This window comes from Tupaia chinensis, unplaced genomic scaffold, assembly GCF_000334495.1.
Source record: "Tupaia chinensis unplaced genomic scaffold, TupChi_1.0 Scaffold143886_1, whole genome shotgun sequence".
Taxonomy (NCBI): Eukaryota; Metazoa; Chordata; class Mammalia; order Scandentia; family Tupaiidae; genus Tupaia; species Tupaia belangeri.
Genome location: NW_006203737.1, coordinates 1,585,537 through 1,591,009, shown reverse-complemented (window position 1 = coordinate 1,591,009; position 5,473 = coordinate 1,585,537). Strand labels below are relative to the sequence as shown.

Genomic DNA, 5,473 nt, shown 5'->3' with positions numbered 1-5,473 from the left:
ACGCCACAATCCCTTCTCCTCCATTCTCCTCTCGGGATCTTGGGCACACACGCACACGTGCCCGGTGTGAGTTTAAGCCGCCAGGTCCAGGACTCGAACCGCAGTCGACTATGTGGGAGTCCAGTGACATAGCCATTATGCTAACTGGTGGTCCCTTACTCACAAGTTTTGACAACTTATGCTGAGGTTTACGCATCTGATTATTAAAACATAATAGTTTGGCAATTAATTTGGGAAGAGGGAAATTACAAATAGGAATTCTTTTAATTCATTTTATGCATTGTAGTACATTTTGCTTAATATCGATTTAACTTTTGATTACATAACAATATGTTCCCCTATTTACAAAATCAACCTTCTAGATCATACTTTGAGAATGAATTCTTTCGGTAATGTTGATCTACTTTTTTATTTCACTTTCTAATGTCTGTTTATTCACCAAATTAAATCAGCCTAAAATATGCATTAACTGTGTACAATTTAAATGGACATTAAATGTAAATGTGAGAAAGATTGAAATTTAAGCATACAGGATGCTTCCATGGCATAGTGGAAATGTGCTGTTTAAGAGGAGCTGAAACTTACATGGCAACCATAATTTGAAACCCAGCCTGGTCACCCTGAAACATGCCAGGGATGTGTGTGAATGCCCAGGATCTGATGGGCTGGAGAACTGAAGCAATGGGATTGTGGCATGACCAGACTGTGTGGAGGGTGTTCATCTCTCTTTCTCTCATTTTCATATGCATACAATCTTATCATAATAAAGGAAAAGAAATTAAGCATACACAGGAAAACTATTAGTGTGTGGACAAGGGTAGAGAGTAATTAATTTGAAAACCTGTGATTAAAACATATGGCCTGTAGACACATGCAGATATGCGCTTCCGTAAGCTACTCTAGCAGGGCTATTGAAAAACATCTACATGGGACCAGCAGTTAGTGTAATGCCTATGTCGCTGGACTCCCATGTGGTCAACCGCGGTTCGAGTCCCAGATCTGGTGGCTTAAACTCACGCTGGGCTCATGTCCATGTGTGCCTAAGATCCCGAGAGGAGAATGGAGGAGAAGGGATTGCGACATGGCCATCCCCACTGGGGGGTGATTTCTTGCTTTCAGTCTCTCTGTCTCCCTGTGTCTTTCTGGTGAGCACATGTGCCCTATAGCAAAAACCTCTCCAAAAAATAAAGAAAGAAAAAAAGAAAAAAGAAAAAGAAAAGTATCTACATACAGCAGCAGGCAAATACTGCTTTTGCATGTAGATGCTTCTCAATAGCCCTGCTAGAGTAGCTTACGGAAGTGCATATCTGCATGTGTCTACAGGCCACATTTTTTAATCACATGTTTTCAGATTGGCTGCTCTCCACAGACAAGAAAACTGGAGATTGGATGTTCTTTGAAAAGAGTCAATGATTCTTTTTCACTGTAACCTTTGATTTTCTTCCCATCATGGCTGAACCTTAGAAGATAGCTGTAGTTAACTGGTTTCTCTGGTTACTAACTAGTCCTACTTTTGTCCTACTTATGTATTTTGAAGATGTTTATGTTCATCCTTCTTAGCGATGATTTCCGTACTTACTATCTTATTTGATTTATGCAAGTAAATCCAGTCATTCCTTTTTCCTATGAACCAAGAATGAACAAAATTCAATCTTCTATTTGTCCATGTCAAGACACATGCTACATATTCGAAGGTACCTGCAAAGCTATTTGACTCTGCATTCCACTTATCCACATTTGCTACTGAGCCTAAATGGTACCCTTTATTCATCCCTTGTAAGATAAGACATTGAAGCAATTGCTTGAAATATACATGGTCTCAGGGAATTGTTCAATTATTCATTATCGAACATTATCACCACAATTTCTACAGTATCTCATTTCATTAACCTAGTAGAGATCTAAGGAAATAAGATAAAAGGAAGAGAGAGAATCTTGTTGGAGGGATAGGCTCCAGATAGATATTGGAAAAATCAGGGTTTTATAAAAATTCCTCTCTTCACCCACCCAATTCTATTACTTCAGAATTAAGGTGGGTATTCTCATCATCACCACCACTGAAACACTGAATATGCTAGTGTCAGTGGCTTGCCTCTTTCTTCCTGCATGTATATTGATATCAACCTTTTCCCTCTTTTTATGCCCCATCAAGCTGCCACATACCTTTGTTTACTATAAATTAACAAAACTATATAAAAAAACAAACAACAACAAAATGAATTCATGCAAGATGGGGTATCTAAAAGTGATGATCTTCAAAATGAAAACAATGCATGATAAGAATATCTTAATAGGGAAAATATATTGGGTCGGAAAAATCATGGTGGATTTTTGCAGAGAAATGTCACACCTTTTCTAATGACCCAATATATCCAGTGTGGTAGATATATGTAGTCACGTATTAAATCAACTTAAAGTTTCAGATGGCATTTACTCTCAGCAAGGAATGAGTGGAAATGTTGCAAGCTGATTCTGGTGGTGGGGGGATGGATTCCTGCCACTGGAAGGGTGGAAGAGATGGCTTCAGAGTGACACAGAATAAGAATGTAGCTTGATCTACACAGAGGGAAGAGAAGCAAAGAAAGCAAGTGATTATGAGGTCACAGAGAACAATAGAGTATTCCTCGCTGATTCAAAAAGAACCAAAAGCTAGAAGAAGGAATTAGAAGCAGAATGTACAGAATTCACTATATAAAATGTTTGCTGAAATAGAAAAACACATGAAAATGGTCAGTCAGTTTAAAAAGTAATACATGAAAAGGAACTTGGCAGCATTAGAGAAAACTGTTTATTAAAATGCTTATTTTCAAACTCATTTAATTCTACATGAGTATGCTTCTTATAATTTTTTATTTTGTAAATGAATGTACAATTGATTTAACAGTAGATGTCATTAAGACAAGTGCAATATGGAGATTTTACTAGAGATTTAACCCTACCTAAGATATGATTTCTTGCTGGGGTTTAGCAACAGGGTCCAGTCCACACTTAGCACTAATTAAATGCTTTATTGGAAAAATACAATACCAAACAAAACACATTCAAATACTTTCTTAAAAAATCATCTTAAAGGCCTTTCTATTCAGGTTAATAACACAATAAGAGAGATATACTGGTTTAACATAATTGACTGATTTTATACAGCACATATCTTTTAGTCTACAAGTATATTAGTAAATGATAGAGAACATCTAATAAAACCATTTCTACATTAGTAAATAAATATATAAGAGAGAAAGATTTGGGGCTGGCACAGTGCACGTTGTGACCGCCTGTTTGACAACAGTAAGCACTGCATTCAAAATTATGTCATCCCAGTAATTAAATAAGGTCAGCTACATTCATGTGTATTTCCTCTACTATGGTATTGTAGAAAGTCTCAGTGTCACAAAGAATCCTCTTGTCTTCTTCAGTAACAAAATTTATAGCCACATCTTTCCTCCCAAATTGACCCTCTCTGCCAATTCTGTGAATACAGTTTTGATAATTGGTAGGTAGATTATAGTTTATAACCAGACACTTCCTGCACATCAATCCCACGAGCCAATATGTCAATAGTGATCAGAACTCAGCTTGACCCAGGCATTGTATGTCTCCACTTAACATATACAGACTGTCTGCACTCTCTGGTAAAGACTGAAAGATTGGAAGGTATAGAAGCATTGAAAATAGTTATGGACAAGGGAGACCGCATGGACGGAGGGTGGGAGAAGGCAAGAGTATAGGGAAGAAAATTAGGGAGAAAAATAGAGAAGTAAGACACTTGTGGGACACAGAAATGGTTTATTACCTATTGATGATAACGTGTATAGTATTCTCAATTGAACTGGTCTGAGGTGTATTTCATGTTGGGTAAATTCTCTCTTAAAGCTAAAGATGTATAGCAATTGAATGTATAATAATAATAATAATAATGTTATTAAAATAAGATACAAATACAAATAAAATAAATAGAACTCGGCTTGACCCTGACTAGAATTCCCTCATGATAACATCTCTTTCTGGTCCACGTCACCATGCAGGGCATAGACTGGGAAATTCCTGGCATGCATTTTCTTAGTAAGTCCGACCACCTTGTGCTTTGTATTGACAAAAAACAACAGCCTCTATAATGGTCAGCATCCCGTATAGGGCACAAAGTGTATCCAACTTTCATTCCTCTCTTTCAGCATGAATATATCAATAAAACTGACACTTAGAAGAAAAATAGGGAGGCAAAGCATTAATGGCACAAAGAAATGTGGTATTATTTATTGAAGATATTTTGTAGTTTTATCAACTGTACTAGGGAGCAATGTTCACCTGTTGAAAGGTCCATTTTGTAAGCCAATTAATAATGTGATTGAATGTATAAAAGAAAATGAAATTTAAAAAAAGAAAAAGAAAATTAAAAAAAAAAAGAAAAAAAAAAAACAGTTTGACTCCTTGAAGGGTCAGTTCTTCCTTCTTCACCAGAATTTGAATTACATCTCTCATGAATTTTTCCAACAGATCAATTGGCATTGTGGCAGAAAGCAACACAACCTGAATACTCATATTTAATTTTTGGAAAATCTCACAGATTTAATCTGTAAACCTTCAGTTCGACATTTCATCTGCTTTATCGAAAACAAACATTTTGATCCACTTTGGAGAAAGATATCTTGTATTTAACATATCAAGCACTCTTCCTGGTGTACCAAGAACAATATGTGGTACTTCAGCCTGCAGTTTATGCATTTCATTTTGAACATTTGTTCCACCAATGCATGTGTGACAAGTTGCTCCCATTGGTTTCCAAGTGCCAGAATTACCTTTCGGATATATTTTTTAAATAATTATTTATTTATTTTTATCTTTTTATTATTATTCTTCAATCTGACCAGAGAGAGAGAAAAAGGGAGAAAGCAAGCTGTCAGGTCCAGGACTCAAAACACAATCGACCATGTGGGAGTCCAGTGCCGTAACCACCATGCCACCTGCCAGCCCCACCTTTTGGATCTTTAATATAAAGAATAATAACTCTCTGCTGAATAACTGAAGGTTTCTCAAAACCATAAGCATAGGTACCCTGAAGATGAGACTACTTTAATATCATCAAGGTTATCAACAGTCTCATTGCAGTTGCTCTGAATGATATCATCGGGGTCCATTCCCTCTGGGTCACCATGTTCTCTGTTGTTATAATCTGCAGAGCTGCCAGACGTGATCCGAAAAACCACTCACTGCCACAATGAAGAGCATGATTGTACTTCAAAAACAAAAACAGTCTTTTAAACCTTGGCCACATCCTTTAATGCCCTAGTACACAGTGCTAGACGGAATGAAAAGATAAATGTGTTCCATAGCTAAGAAAAAAATAGTGTTTATCAGTAACTGCAGGATTGAATAACTACTGGTGTTTATTAGAAGTCAGTTATGTCTGGTAGGTTTTAGAACCAAACAAATCTGGAACACTAGAAGACAAAGGAGAAAAGGCACACTTTGGGGTTGA

The 5,473-nt window shown here is 36.7% G+C and overlaps 1 pseudogene; it reads right to left on the bottom strand.

The window, feature by feature from the left end:
• Positions 1-3,321: 3,321 nt before the first annotated feature.
• LOC102484460 (eukaryotic initiation factor 4A-II-like) lies at positions 3,322-5,043 on the bottom strand (annotated as a pseudogene).
• Between the last annotated feature and the right edge of the window lie 430 nt (positions 5,044-5,473).